Source organism: Arachis hypogaea, chromosome 10, assembly GCF_003086295.3.
Source record: "Arachis hypogaea cultivar Tifrunner chromosome 10, arahy.Tifrunner.gnm2.J5K5, whole genome shotgun sequence".
NCBI lineage: Eukaryota > Viridiplantae > Streptophyta > Magnoliopsida > Fabales > Fabaceae > Arachis > Arachis hypogaea.
Genome location: NC_092045.1, coordinates 30,697,902 through 30,715,116, shown reverse-complemented (window position 1 = coordinate 30,715,116; position 17,215 = coordinate 30,697,902). Strand labels below are relative to the sequence as shown.

Below are 17,215 nucleotides of genomic sequence, written 5' to 3'. Positions count from 1 at the left end.
TTAGAAAATATATTTTACATTTATTAGGATTAAATATAAAAGGAAAAAGAATATGCACTTCGGGCTAATCTCTTCTCTCCTACCTCATTCCGTAATTTATAGTTTTTACCTGAATTCTAGTTTTCTCTCTGAACCATGAGCAACTAAACCTCCACTGTTAAGGTTAGGAGCTATGTCTATTGTATGGATTGATACTATTATTTTTCTATTTTAATTCATGTATTGGTTTATATTTAAAGAATTATTTTCGTTCTTTATCTTATGAACTTGGGTAGAACGGAAGTATAACCCTTGTTCTAATTGAGTTCTTGTATAACTTGGAAAAACTCTTTACTCGAACAATAACTTAAAAACATATTCTCCTAAATTTCTAATTATCTGAACTTAATGGGATACATGACATATAATCCTCTTATATTTGTGTAATTAGGGTTTTTGTGGCATATAAAGTAGAATTAAACTTCACCCTCTAATTGGAATTAAGTGACCAAGGAATTGGCGGTTGATGAATTTTAGAGGAGATTAAAAAGGTCTAAGGAATTAGGGTTTAGTCACATATAGTTTGCCATGAATTAAATCCTGCATGATTAAAATTGTTAGTAAGAAAAGTCAATCCGGAAAATAGATAACTTTGAAGCCTTAACTGTTTCTCCATATATTGTTCACAACTTATTTACTGCTTGCTTTCTGATATTCTAAAATTACTGTTAATGCTTTTGAACCTTTAAACACCATTTTCTATTTGCCTGACTAAGTAAATCACTTAACCATTGTTGCTTAATCCATCAATCCTCGTGGGATCGACCCTCATTCACCTGTGGTACTACTTGGTACGACCTGGTGCACTTGCCGATTAGTTTGTGGGTTATAAATTCCGCACCAGTTTCCATAAACTATCATCGGCATTCATTACAGCATCAATTAATTCGTGCCTATCTGAAATCACTAAGACACTAGGTTGTGGAGTCACATGATGACGCAGATAGGATAGAAAGAACGAACATACCTCATTTGTCTAACCCTCGACCGCGGCAAATGCAATAGGCAAAATGTTTGCATTGCCATCCTGAGCTATGGCCATCAGCAGCGTGCCATCGTATTTACCATATAAGTGTGCTCCATGAATGAAGATTAGTGGCTTACAATGCTTGAAAGTCTCGATGCATGGTGGAAATGTCTAAAACACCCATTGAAACATGACGGTATCCGCAGCACCAGGCCAAGGCTGAGTGACAAGTTGCATCCAAGTACCTACAAACGAATTCTCAATAAGTATATTGTATACCGTTATTGTCTAATTAACATATAACCACAACGAATAAATCCTTACCAGGCAAGTACATTTGCATAGCGAAGAACCAACAAGGAAGCATGTTGTATAACTCCTCCCAATCCTCATATATGCTAGCAATCACTCTCTGCTTTGCGAGCCAAACTTTGCTGTAGGATGCCTTGTAGCCGAAGTGTTTCTCTACACTTCCTTGCAGAACCCTAATACTTATTGTTGGATCCGCTTTTACCATTGTGGAAATGTGTTGCGCAATCACCTTCGAATCCAACCGATGATGGTCTTGCCCCCATCGAAGTTTGCTTGCTCTGTAAGGACTTGTGTATCTCCTCATCTCCCACTTTTCTACCTTACAAAGATATGATATGTGTATGCTCCAATTACAACCCGGTCCGAACTGGACACACTGTGCATTATACCTCCACTTGTCACTATTTACTATTTTGTACTCCACATCCCTCCTGATGTTGTACGTCTTAACAACCAACATGACTTCTTCCTTGTTTTGAAAATGTTGTCCAACCTCAAACTCATTCCTTGGATCATCTTCAGGGCCTCCCTAGGTAAAAGACCAATCCGACGTCATTGCCTCAAGATTCAGCCTAGAGAAGTGGTCCGGGCGATCATATGGTTGCAAAATAGCGGGCTGTGTCAGGCCAATTTGTGTGTCACCGTAAAATTTTATCTCTTCTTCATCGTCACCATCATCAGGAATTTCGGCTGGTTCTTCTTCTGCATCGTCTCCATCATCGGGGTTAGCTTCATACTGATCCATCATCGGATCCCTCACAGTGGAACCATCGGGACTTTTAGCGCCGTCATCCAACTCAGCATTGTCCACTCCAACATTAGACCCTTCTTGACTACCTTTAGGAGGCATATTCAGAGCCACCATTGTCCGCCTGATATTTCGTCTTACAGGCCCACTCAACGGACTTTCGTCAACAATATCCGCAGACAATCCTCGGCCTCAACCACCCAAATCAACGAGGAACACAGCTAACTCTAACAAATGAACATTTGTCCAGCGGTTGTCCCAAGATCGTATAAGACGAACGTCTTCGTCATTGCGCAGACGATACCTGATTCAAAATAACATAACGTTTTCATCACAAGGGTGTTCACACAAACATACCAACAGCATAAACTACACAGTTGTGACATATCTTTCATAAATTAAAGTACCATCTATTTCGGTTGGATATCTGTAGTAGATTTTCTTCTCCTTCTTTGTCTCTTGCTTCCCCACAGAAAGTAATACCAGATTTTTTAACAACTCTAAACAATTGATTTTTGCTGTCAAATGGGTAAATATTGGTTGGTTCGATCTAAAAATGATAGAACATTCTTCATCATACACCATATATGCATCGTAATGAATGGATAACAGTGGATTTTTTGCCATTGTAAAAAAAATGAGATATTGAACAACCAAAATGATTGTTGAGAACAAATTTTGGTGCTCAACTTCGTTGTGCTACGATCATTTATTGAGAAAAATTTGCGTATAGTTCGTCGGGGGTGCGGCGAACTCTATATATATTATAGAGTTCGCCGGGGATACGGCGAACTCCATAAAAAATATGAAGCTCGCCAGGGTGTACGGCGAACTTATCCTAATTACAAAAAAAAAACAGACATTCCTGTAAATAAAGATGAAAACTGGGTTTCAAAAAAATAATTTATAACGGAAAAAATCTCTTATTTTTATTATATATTTTTTAATAGTAAAAATAAAGGTAATTTACACGTATGAATATCTTAAATTAAATTAGGTTACATTCATTTCTCATTTAAATTTATATTATTTACATGTGAAATGAATCGATTTGATTCTATTTATCATATATATATATATATATATATATATATATATATATATATATATATATATATATATATATATATATATATATATATATATATATATATATTGTACCAGTAATAAATTGAATTAAAATATATAATTTGAAAAATAATTAAAATATAATATTCATAAAATTATTATTTAATTTGTAAAATTAAATGTAGAACAGACATCATGCATTATTCCTTATTCTAGAAAATTTAAAGTGTAAAATAGATGTCCAGAATCAAAGGTAACACATAACTATTTGTATAAAGTTTCAGTAATGATTCTTTATATGCTAAAGAGTTAAAAGGATAATTTTTAATGAATTTTTAGAAATCATTTATTATTCTATTTTAAATTCATAAGTTTGTAAAAATTTAGATTTTTTGAAATTTGAATTAAAATATAAAATTTAGATTTCTATTCTTATTCGTTTTTATTTTTTTATATTTTTTTTGAATCCAAATTGAAATATTTTTTATTGATATTTATATTTTAAAGTTAATAAATGAAAATGTCAATGTTTTATGTAGGTGTGTATGAATTGTACAATAATAAATCATTATATATTGTAGGTTTAATTACTCTATTGGTCCCTATAGTTTCGCAAAATTTTTAATTAGGTCCCTATACTTTTTTTCTTTTAATTAGGTCCTTGCACCAAATTTTTTTTCAATTAAATCCCTCTTGACAGTAATTGGCTTAATTTTATAGGGACCCAACTAAAAAAAACTGGTGCAGGGGCTCAAATAAAAGGAAAAAAAGTGTAGGAGTAACACCTTACCACACTGAGCTTCACGCTTAAGCAGTAAAATAAAGGTGGTGTGGTATTATGACCTCTACAATATAATGTATACATATAATGGCAGAAAGATTATAATATACTAGGAGCCTTGAAGAGTAGATGAAATAAAAATCGCAAAATAAAAGTGCAACGCTCAAGAAACGAGTTAACTTACGTGCTAAGAAAACTATAACTATCAAATATAAGATAATAAAAGTAGGAATAGAGTACTAAAGATACAAAATAACAACACTACAAAAAAAAGGGATTAAAATGGCGGTTTTTTAAGGTAATTACGGCGGTTACAACCGCCATTATTACCGAAAATGGCGCCCCCAAGAAATGCCGAAATTCTGGGCGCCATTCTGGTTATTACGGCGGTTTTTCTGAAAATCGCCGTAATAACCAGTGAATAATACGGCGGTTTTTTGGCGGTTAAAATGGTGGTTTTAACCGCCATTTTAGCCAAATAAAACGGCGGTTTATTATTGTTTAAAAATGGCGGTTTGTAACCGCCGTATTTACCTGGGTTTAATGGCATCTCCTTGTTTAAAATGGCAGTTTCAACCGCCGTTTTTACCTGTGTTTAATGGCATCCTCCTCATTTAACATGGCGTTTATAACCGCCGTTTTTACCTGGGTTTAATGGAATCCTCCTCGTTTAAAATGGCGTTTTTAACCGCCGTTTTTACCAGGGTTTAATGGCATCCTTTTCAATTAAAATTGCGTTTTTAACCGCCGTTTTTACCATGATATAATGGCACCATTTTTGTTTAAAATGGCGTTTTTAGCCGTCGATTTTACCTAATTGCAATTTTATACTTTTTAAAATGAAATTGAAACTATGTATTTAAAGTGACATTTTTAGAACTCAAACTTTAAAATCTCATAATAACCAAAAAGCATAACCTTAAATCAAACATCATAACAAGATTTTTAATTCATACACAGTCTCCAAAAATAAAAAATCATAATCCAAAAACATATTTCAATAATTTGTCTTAACATATATCTATAATACTTAATACATAAAATCTGTATCATACAAGATCATGCTTCTTTATTGCTCGCTCCAGAAGACCTACTTCCTAACTCTCTTGGTGATGGAATCTCACTCTCTTGATCCAATCCCTACAACAAAAATATAATTATGAGCACAATAAAAAAGGATATCAAACTGAATCTGAAACTATTAATATAAAATTATTCAATCAAAAAAGAAAACTCACATACACTAACTATTTGCACAATAAATTCTCTGTTTTCTGGGAATTAGGAAAAAGAAACTCACACTAATTTAACTATATTTCAACCATCAATCTCTCTCTGTTTTGTCAAATAAATATCTATGTAGCTACCCTCCAAATTATATCTTATCTTAAAACTGCCATATACCACATGCACCATCACCACCACCACTTTCACTCTACATATATATAACACAAACTGCACTTTTATACAGTACTACTTGAATTCAGAGCTACTACTTCATTCTACTCTTTATCATAATCCTAATGGCCAAGTTAAGTGCTAGAAGCATGACGAAGAGTGCTACTAGTAACAGTTTCAGGTTTGTGGTGGAGAAACTACTTTATAAGAGTTTGTTAATGGAGAGCAACAACAACAATAATGTTACTATAATATAAAACATGTGTACTACTTACGCTGTGTGTTACTAGCTACTACTTCAATCTAATTTTGGTTATTATAATATTAACTTAGCTTCTTTAAAACGTTTCTTAGCTTTCTTGCTTGCACCTTTTAATTTGTTATATGTATATCAATTTTTCATAGGAATCAATTAGTCTTTTTCATAGGAATCAATTGTTGGTAGGATTTTAATTAACAAAGTTAAAGCTAGCTTCCAAAGTCAAATTTTAAAATTGACCCAAATTCCCTTAAGAGTCCAAATATTACACATGGAATAAGGTATTAAGAACATAAATTGTATTTGTACCTGTGAAATTTTTTGAGTAGGGAACATTCCAGCCAATTCCACTAGAATTTTACCTCCTTCCTTAGAAGCAATGTAGGAGACTAATGCTTGCAACTGCGCTTTAACAGTATCTAAGTCTTCTTGCACACTGGGACCACAAGTAGATGATGTACCAGCATCATTTGAAGAACCTAAGTTCATCTGACTAATTCTTGTGGTGTTGTTCTTGAAAGCAACAGTTGGAACAGCTCCCATGCCTAAACCTCGAACACGACCAGGGTGCTCTTTCCCAAGAACTACTCCAAGAGCATCAAGAGGAGAATTAACGGTTGATTCCACCGCTTGTTGACTGCTATATTCTTCAATCTTCTCCTACATATATAAAAAGAAAGGGAAATAATCAAACATAATATTATCTTATAAAAAAGAAAGAAAAGAAAATACAAACAAGTTGCTTATTGTACTTTAGTCTTACCGCTATTTCTTTAGCCTTTTCATTAACATAACTTCCATCTATTTTCTTGTGAGTGATATCCCACATTTGAACCCTAATAACTTCTTTTCCCGTCTCTTCCGTCTAAAATTCATGAAAAGTAGAAAGACTCAATCAAGAAATATATCATTCAAGAAAAGATATGCATAAAATTAACTAACAGCAATAATATAACAACTGAGATGCATAAAAAGATTGGTGGTACCACTTTCCAATTTTTAATTTCCAAGGTTTCTTTCACTATAAAAAAGAGAAAGGAACAAATTGCAGAATGTGTATATCATGTTTTTTCACCAAAATGAAAAACAAGTACAAAAAGGATATGTTATAATAACAAACAACTAAGCAAAATTAGAGACAGAAACATAATGGAAATGAAAATGAAATTGAGCTGGATAAGGTGGTGAGTGAGGCCCCAAGTTAAGTTAGTAGGCATGTGAATGATGAATTTGTTAGGTACCAGCTCTGAGAGACACTGACAAGCTAGCCCACATGCCTAATCAAATATTAAACCGCATCTTAAGTCTTAATCATAACTTTAATGTTCTCATAGCTATAATTAATGAACCTAACTATTCGTACCCATTAGTCCTGCACTCTTGCTTGTAAAGTTAGCAAAACCTTAATAGAACACTAATAATTTTGTATGAAATTCAAGCTTGTTTGACTCTCATATCCTGATTATTATATATAAAAGATTATGTTTTGGGGGGTTCAGCGAGATAAATGGAATTAATCTATGAGAAATTATTTAGCACATAGAAATAATTACCAATTCAGCCCTTCTTCTTGCAATTGATTTAGCACCTGAAGTATGAGGAATTATTTGTTTTTGCCGAATTTCTTGATTCCTCTTACAAAGATTCTGCAAGATAAATTTGGACACAATTAAATAAACAGGAATTACATGCAGTTTGGTTCTTGAAATCTCATAAGAAAAAGTTTATATTATTAAGCATTTGATTAGTTTATTAATGATTATGAATGATGTAGATGGAACACTGGACTGTCTGTGAACTGTGATAAACGCCACATACTTGTTCAGTCATTATGCCTAATTCATAAACCTAAATTCTTCCGTCTCCCATTCTTTTTTCTATTACATCAATCAACCCTAGAAATGATAACCATCTGTGTGTGTATGTATGTATATGAGTGTCTTTCCTCAAACAAGTTCAAAATTAAACAGTGTCAACACAAGCAAAATCTGAGATCTAACCAAACAATTGAACAATCAGTTGACCATGGTGGATAAGCAAAAGATGAATTCATTCAAGGCAAGATGCAAGCAAGCACAGAAGTTATGTTTGTGAAAATAAAATAAAACAGAATAAGAAATAATCTTAGAATAATATCATACCAGGTTTACACTCAAAATAGAATAAGCAAAGTTTGGAATCTAGTTGCAAGTTTCATTACTAAACTCATATCAGAGCCCAATTTCTTAAATTTCCACCATCACCAACACCAGGAAGTAAAACACAACACAAAAAGAAAGTTACCTAATAATGAAGAATATATGAACCTTGAGTGCAGAATTCTACAAAATTGAGTTAAATATAGTTGGATAACACAAACTGCAACATACTACACAAACTACAACATAATCACTCATATTTCAACAACTCATGACAAAATTGAGTAGCAAAACATATCAACTTTAGAAGAAAAAACACACACAATTTGAATAACACCTTTACACTACTTGAGTTGCTTCCTTTTGCTTGAGAAATAAAGAGAACTAAATAGAAGTAAGCAAAACAAAGCAAACAGAGTTCAGTTATTGCCTCATAAACTAGTTCCCAAACTGCAAAACAAAATGGTTCCAAGTGCCTAAGAAGCAAGTCCAAAATCAAAGAAACAGCTCAACCAGTGTCCAATACACACATCAAAATAACAAAAAAGTGGTGAATTTTTTCTCAAAGAAAAAATCTTCTTTTACATATAAACCACGACCATCCATAATCAATTTTTTTCTAACTAATCTAATTTTACATGAAAACCAATGAAAAGTATAACATTATCATCACCATCGTCCGAATCGAACCCATTGTTTTTCTTTTTCTTCTAAGTAACTCTCACTTCTTCTATTATTATTATTATTTTTATTTTTTCTGAAAAATGTTCTCCAAAATTACATATTATCTTTCTTTCTTTCTTTTTTTGGTGGTGAAAGGATGAAACTAAAATATTGTACTGTTGAGAAGAATGATAAAAACGGAAAGTAATAAGCGAGGGAAAAAAATGAAGAAATAAACTATTATTTGGAAACTAAAGGATGAAAAAGAAGGAAAGAGAGAAGATTAAAAAGAATGAGTAATGATTAACGATCACAAATCTTTTGCAGAGAGTGGTGAAGGTGGCTAAATGGCGAAAAGAGCGCTCTCCCTCTTTTTTGCTTTCAAAACTCAACCAGCAACTATTACAAATATTTAAAAAAATTAACTAGAGTAATAACAAAAGTCAACAGCCATTCCAATAACAAGACTCAATAGCCATTCCACTAAAATTGTTCAAAAATAAATATAAACAAAAGGAAGCCCAAGATAGCCAGCCTAAAAGAAGCAGAAGGAATAAAATAAAGCAAGGACTACAACATGTTAATCAAATATAAGTGCAAGGACATGTTAATCAAATAATGAGCTGCACTACATGTTTGATGTTGATGACATGAGACTGAAATGAAACAAGGACTACAGCATACACTAATGTATCTAAGTGCTTCTTTTCACTGCTATTTTAGGGCTTTAATTAAATATTGAACAGAGCTAATGTAAAAACATTGAACAGATCAATGGCAACAGAGCTAAACAACTACAGAGATTACTCATTTATAGCTTTGCTTAAAAGAACCAAAAAAGAACCAAAGAGGCAAATTGAGAAATTGAGATTGGAGCAGTTTTTTCTGAGATCTGAGATCTGAGATCTGAGATCGGAGATCAAAGAAACTCCTTAATAGAAGTAAGCAATAGAAGATCTGAGTTCAGAGAGAGAGAGAGAGATAAACACCTTAATAGAAGTAAGCGAAAGAAGACCTGAGATCGTCGTCAATCACCCCCGCACCAACGTCAATCCAATGCTTCAACGGAAGACCCAAAAATCCCTAACAGAGCTATAGAGAAATAAAAACCCCAAAAATCAGCACCAAAATCAATTTTGAAATCTAACCCAAACAAAAACAAGAAATCGGTGCCTTATGGAATCGAAATGCTGAGGTCAGTAGCCACCAGAGCCTTGCCTCTCGTCGGAATCTTCGTCTCCATAGCACAAAAGAAAAAACAAAATAAAACAGCATCAGTTTCGATTTCGGCTTCTCTATGTATGAAAACAGCATTTCGGTTTCGGTTTCAGTTTAACTTGAGAGGAAGAGGTACCTGGAGAGATCGTAATCGGCAGAGAGAGGAGAAGCCCTAGAAGGAAGAAGGCGTTGTCGGAGAGCTTCTTTACACTGAGGAAATGAGAGTGTTGTATGTTCAGAGAGGATAGAAGCCCTAGCTAGAAGGAAGAACGGCGTTGAATATGAGCTAGGGATTGCAATTTTTTTCTTTTTATATGCGTGTGAAAATGGCGGTTCAAAACTGCCATAATCACCAGAACCGCCAAAATATATAAAGCTAATTACGACAGCAGAAAAAATTGCCATAATGACTTGATAATATGGCGGTTCTTTAAAACCGCCTTAATCTCCATGCCATTTTAATCCTTTTTTTTTTGTAGTGCAAGCTTCTAACTCAGCCCGCGAAGTCAAGGCTGCCCAGAGAATATTTACACACACACACACACACACAGATATATATATATATATATATATATATATATATATATATATCCAAAACCCAAATATACATAAACAAAATCTTGTCTCTCCATAAACCTCTAAGAGGATCAAAAAGAACAAGTTATGCAGAGATAAAGCTAAGTACACACACACACACACACACACACACACACACACACACACACACACACACACACACACATATATATCACTATACAACAAAATAACACAGTAACCACTTCGCTTCAGAAGTCCAGACGCCTAACGAGATGCCTCTCGACCTGCATCTGAAAAATAACATCATAGTATGGGGTGAGAACCAGAGGTTCTTAGTATAGTAAAGGTGCCACACACATAATATATAAGGTCCTGAGAATGCTAGAGGCAATCTAAGAACACCAACACTCAGATTATAGAGCTTAAAGTATTAAACAGAAGCCATAAACGGTGGTTTTCTAAGAGTATCTAAGCCTAACTTAACTTAATCTTAAATCTGAGTCCCATACTGCTATTCTTCCATACCTCCATCTCTATCGGCATTTCACAGACAAATAAATAGATAAAAGCAAACACAAAAAGGTTACAAGTAATGCAGGTAGCAAATATACACTTAACATAGTAAATGCACTCACTACAAAAAAACAGGGTTAAAACGCCGGTTATTTTTTGTAATTACGGCGGTTAGAACTGCCATTATTACCGAAAATGGCGCCCCCAAGAAACGCCATTATTCTGGGCGCCATTATGGTTATTACGGTGGTTTTCAGAAAATCGCCACATTTACCTGAGATTAATACAGCGGTTTTTTTAGGGTTAAAATGGCGGTTTGTAACTGCCATTATTTCTGTATAAAATGGCGGTTTCTGAATTGGTTAAAATGGCGGCTATAACCGCCAGTTTTAACCTGACAGAGTAGCGTTTTGGTTGGTTAAAACGGAATTTTTGGATAGGTTAAAACGGCGGTTTGAACCGCCATTATTACCCTGACAGAGTGGCATTTTGATTGGTTAAAACGGCAGTTTTTGGATAGGTTAAAACGACGGTTTGAACCGCCATTATTACCCTGACAGAGTAGCATTTTTGTGGTTAAAATGGCATTTTTGAACCGCCGTTTTTACCTTGACAGAGTGACTCTTAGTTGGTTAAAATGGCATTTTTGAAATGCCATTTTTACCCTAATAGTACCATTTTTATTTGTTAAAATGGCATTTCATGTTGTTTAAAATGACAGTTACAAATTGCCCTTTTTACGGAATAAAAATGACATTTTTAATCGTTTAAAAAGATAATTTTTACCGTGTTAAACAAATAATTTTTTTATTTAAAATTTCACAATAACAAGAAATCATAACTCATCAACAAAATATTACATAACTCATAAATAAAATATTAAACATAATATATAATTTTTTTAGTATTGGAAATAAAAAATAATAACTCCTATACAAATAAAGTATTGAAAGTCTTAATATGTAACTCTTAATACATCAAGTCTCTATCATAAAAAAATCACCCTTCTCTATTATTCGCTTCAAAATATCTACTTTCTAACTCTTTTGGCGATGGAATCTCACTCTCTTGATCCAATTCCTACAACAAAAATATAATTTGAAAACAAAATAAAAAGTAAATAAATAAATAAACCATTAACTTGGACATCACAAAATAAATTTAAACAAAAAATGAGAATTAAGAACAGCCAAACAGTAATCTTGTTTATATATCCATGTATATAACATAGTGGCCAGTGAAAGAAATCAAAGGATTTGATCTGCAGGAGCAATATGATTATGCATATATATCCGTATATAAAATCTAACAGTTGACAATATAAAAAGGGGAAATGGGAAAAGAAAAAATGCATATATCCATATTTCCAGGCACACTTCCATCAGCTTGCCTCTCAAAAACATGAGTTATATGGCTCACCTAATCACTTCTAGTAATTTGCTTTGATACATGTTGCCAAGTACCTGTAAATGTAGAATTAATTTTAGTTTAAATCCTACTTTCTTTCAGAAAACTAAAGAGGATTAATTAGCATACAATCTTTGTTCTCATATGATCAACCCAACAATTTAATACACACTGCATATATCCCCACTCATCTTTTTATCACATATAAATCCATAGTGACTAATCTTATACGTGAACTCATTATTTTTGTATAACAATTCAGAATATTAGTGGTATTAATTCATTATTTGTCCTTAATAATTGATATCTGTAAAAAATATGATTCAATTGTAGTTATTAATTCAAAAAGATATTGGTATCCTATAAAAGAACTCAAATTCTAAATGTTTTATATATGCTAATGGCCTAATTGTTAACGGATAGATAAGACCTCCTTGTTGATGGTGAGTTTATGTAAAACATTATGTCTTCAAATGTAAATTAATTAAAAACTATGCACTAACCTGAAGAAGCCGCCGCTCTATCTATAATTTTCACTGTCCGATACATCTGCATTAAAATTTGTGCATCATGCAACAACATTATTAGACACAATAATAATACCACTATATCTATATCAATTCTGTACTTCATATGCAACCCTTCTATATCATTTCTGAACGAATAGCTTTCGGGAGTAATTCAATAATCTCTTGCTGCTGCAACCCTTCTATATCAGTTCTGTACTTCATATGCAAATGTGCAATCATCTGTTCTTGCATGAGAACAGGCAACTTATTTCGTTTGGCAAAACTTGTCACAGCTTAAATTGTGTCTCTCTGAAATGCACAACATGTAGCCAAGAAAACCAAATATCAGAAGTACAATCAAATTAGCAATGAACCTCTTAAGAAGATAATGATCTAGAATCACAATAAATTCAAGAAATAAGTACGCGATTCATAAATCAAATTTCATAAATCAAATTTCATTATTAATAAAAGAATTTTCTTTACAGGAACCATGATCCTTGGAAATAAATAATATATAATGTCTAAAACCTTCACAGAGACCTTTCAAAACACCCTCTTCTCAAAAAATTAGATCTTTAGTTTGCATGGCATATCAGGACCACTAAAACTGTAACACCTGCAAGCCAGAAGGCGAAAAAAAAGCATTAGAAAGGAAATTTGAGTAATGATTTCTTTCTTTGGTCTTGCCAAACCTACTTTATATAATTAGATACAATTTTTCAAATTATCCTTTTAATTCATCTATTTGTTGATGTTTTCATGATAAACTTAGATAATGGTCCTAAATTTCACCTATAAGCATGGATCGGTATAACACAGGTTCATAGACTAATAATGAAGTTCACTGTTATAAGCAAAGACATTTCTATCTCTAGTATCTAAGAAGAAAATTAGTTTGTGAATCTACTATCTAATCTCAAGAATGACTTGTGCACAAGACAAAAACTGTCTAAACGAATTATATCTAAATTTACATAATTCAACTCCTAATCCTAAATAACTAATTCAGTTTGTATAAATATTAAAGAAAAATAACTAATTTGTTACGCAAAGTAAAATACATACCTTAAATGTTTCCAATCAACATAGTGACAAGAAGAAGGCCACTAGTTAATACATTATGTAATAGCTATATCTCTAATATAATTCATTAGATAGATTTTCATAAACTGATCATCATTAATGACTATATATTCTAAAGTAATTACTAATTAATGAATTGGATTTTACATTTAAGATATCTTCTTTTATTTTAAAAGAAAGAAACAGTTAGCTCCATGAAAAAAATAATCAAATCTAAGGTGCTGTTATGTACAAAGTACAAATATATATACGTCATTAGTCCTGTCTTTTTCTCCAATAAAGAATGAATGACCATTTTAGCGCGTTGGTCAACTAACGCACACAGTTGTACATGGATTAAATTTTTTCCAATTTCCTTTTGTGATATTTGATTAACATTTTCTAAATGTTGTAGGGAATGAATGCTTTAGTTTTTTTATTTTAATTAATCTTGTCAAGTGTGACTTTTTATTTCAATTAAATATCAAGTATCTCTTCACAGGCAGAGTTCACAGTGTTTAAACTCCTCTTGAAGTCTTCAGCATGCATCAAGTGGAAAAAAAATAAAGTGAAGTGAAACAAGAAAAACCAAATTGAAAACAAATTCAGACAAAACACCTTGAGAATAAGCAAACCTGAGTTCCAAACTGAATCTTGAAAGAGAACACTCTTAATTTTGCCTCCACTCTTGGCACTTTCATCAACTCCAAAAAATGCCAAAGCATAACAAGAACATGAAAATATTACACAGGCTGGTCCTTAGCTTGAACTAACAAATACCAAAATAGCCTTTTTTATAAATCAATTTTTGAAGACACAAACACTTGAATCAATTAGCTTATCAATTAGAAGAGGAACCTCTTATAAGTTCAATATATGTTCCCCTCATAATGAACAATTTTCTTTTCACCATTACTCTATATAAAGAAAACAAAGAAAGCATGTTCTTTCTGGAAGCTAAGCTAGTTTTAAATTTCAAAATTTCACAATGATGAACATGCAGTAGTTATAATAATAAGCACCAAAGAATCATCATCTATAACAGAAAACAAGTTCTAATCTTTTTCATCTCTCTCAGGAAATTCATCAACCACGTGGCAAGCATAACAATATTGAACTGAAATACAGTTAGAAAATAAGCAACTGAGAATGAACAAGAAGAGAAAGAGAATACAAATAGAAATTGAGAATGAACAGAAACACACTACGAGCAATGTTGAGTGGATTGAAGAACAAGAGAATGCAGAAGTGAGAACGTACCGGCGCCGCTGGCAGAGGAGACACATTAATGAAATAGGTGCTTCACTCAATCTCATAAGCTATGGCGTAGTGACCAGATTTGGAAACGCGTCGATAGAGGCGCCTTCACTCGAACGCAGAAGGTTGATGGAAGCGGCTGAAATGAGATGAATGGTGGTGACGATGGCGGCGACAAGCTCTAGGGTTTGAGATGAACTCACTCTCGTTCTCCTTTCCCTCTCCCTCCGATGTGCGATCTCAGATTATACCTAGAAGGAAAAAAAATTAACCAAGAGAATTATACTTAGAGAGCTATTGAGACGAAAGCCTTACAAAACTCAGATTCAACCAATCAGGACCACCATTGAAGGGGAAAAAGAAAATAAAGGCTCTATAAAAGCTTATCCAAATTAGAATTAAGAAAATTTAAGATCAACTAAGATGCACAAAACTAGATAGCAGAAGCTCCACCGAGGACAGCAATAATGGTGTTGCTTCTGGTGACGAGGAGGTGAGCGGTGGCACAACGAACCCTCAAATCGAAGCCAGAAAACCTAACCAAAGAAGAGTGCTCCTTCGAAGGCAGCAAGAATGACATTGCCGCCAGAGGAGAGCATCGTGGATGAGATCGCAGATCTCATGTCCTTGGTTCTCACATTGTGATGGAGGTTCGATTGAATAGCATAGCCTTTATTAGTGAAATGGAATAGGCTTTTTACTAGTGAAGCAGGAGCAAGTAATGGCGTTTAAAACCGCCTAAATCACCAAAAAACTACCACTTTCTACAAATAAATTATGGCAGCTGCATAAACCGCCTCACTTTATGAAAATAACGGCGGTTTTATATAACCGCCATTATATTGATGCCATTTTATATCCATTTTTTTGTAGTGACTTAGGCAAACCCAGTTAGAGCACAAACAAGTAATTCAAGTAGTATGCACATAATGCATGCCTGTTCTATGGCTAATGAGCTCATCTGTCAGTTATACAGCCAGCCCGACAAGTCCGGTTTGCTAAACCATGGATTGTCCCCCGACGTGCATCCCTAAGGGTCTATGCATAGCTTTTACTCATAGATATATCAAATTGCTCAATGGGGGTACATTTCCGGGAATTTATAAGTGTCCGGTCACCCTTATGTCATAGGGTCAACAGAGTATCGAGTTTTCAACCTGGTATACGTGGTGGCACGCCATAGTACTTTATCTAGGGAATCTCGTATCTTAGATCATTTAATCATTCAAGCCAAGTATCATACATGATCATTCATTTGATTATCAAGCCAAATATCATACATGATCATCCCTAACATTTCATAATCAAATTCATCACTTTTCAGCTTTACTTCACCTCCAAGTTATCCCCTTTTCCTAACTTCATCTAATTATAAGGTTTAATTCTATTATTCATGACTAAAGGAATGAAAACGAAGGTTTAGAAGTTTGAAATATAGTTTAAAATGCTGAAAACCATGTTTGCTGAAATTGGGGCCACGCGTACGCGTGGCTTACGTGTACTCGTGGGAGTGTAAAAATGCAGCTCGCGCGCGCGTTCCCTTGTTATGCGTACGCGTAGACGAGATTTTCATGTCACGCGTATGCGTGGGTCATGCGTACGTGTGAACATGCTTACTAGCTCATTACGCGTACACTGGGACCAATCGCGTACGCATCGCCGAAAATCCATGCCACGCATACGCGTGGACGTACGTTCTCCAAAAAAGGGGATCAACCAGAAACCTGCACAATCAGGAAATGTCACCTGCATAATTACATATTCCACACCAAAATTTCCAACAAGCATAACTCAATCGTTTTAAATCGTTTTTCTTCCGTTCTTCGAACGGCATAAACTTCACGAACCCAATTTTCATTTAAAACAAGTTGAAATTAGTTTGGGATTCCGGAAGCCAAGTTATAGCCTGCCGAAGTTCAGCCCAAAACCAATGTTCTACAAACCTCATAAACCTCATTTCATTCAAAAATCTCAATTTTCATTCATTATCATACCTACAATTCTCAACATAACAAATCCTTCTTTATCATAAAAATAACCACCATAACAATCTATTCCTTAAATCAACAATAATACACATTCATTTCCTAAAATCCATCAAACATCACCAACCAACAAGCATCAAACCATAATAATTCATCAAATCACCAATTATCCAGCAAACACCAAATCAAACATGTCCATTGCCAAGATGCTAAACATTAAAGATACACCTGCATTCCAACTTATCCTATAGTCATCTAGCCTAAGTTTTTACAAAACATTATATATTAAATGCAAGAAACCTAAACCATATCTTGGCCGATTCACACGTAGCGACCAAAGCAATTCACCCA

At 33.7% G+C, this 17,215-nt stretch overlaps 1 long non-coding RNA gene across 3 annotated transcripts; it reads right to left on the bottom strand.

Annotated features, from left to right (window-relative positions):
* Positions 1–11,479: 11,479 nt before the first annotated feature.
* Positions 11,480–15,679, bottom strand: LOC112715507 (uncharacterized). Of its 3 annotated transcripts, XR_011866552.1 has the most exons (8): positions 15,333–15,679; positions 14,883–15,130; positions 14,258–14,391; positions 13,101–13,176; positions 12,689–12,866; positions 12,552–12,597; positions 12,061–12,104; positions 11,480–11,721 (listed from the first exon to the last, which is right to left on the bottom strand). It is a non-coding gene; the product is annotated as an uncharacterized lncRNA (long non-coding RNA). The 3 variants fall into 3 exon arrangements; XR_011866551.1 differs by lacking the exon at positions 14,258–14,391 and having other exon boundaries at positions 12,677–12,866; XR_011866553.1 differs by lacking the exon at positions 14,258–14,391.
* Positions 15,680–17,215: the final 1,536 nt, after the last annotated feature.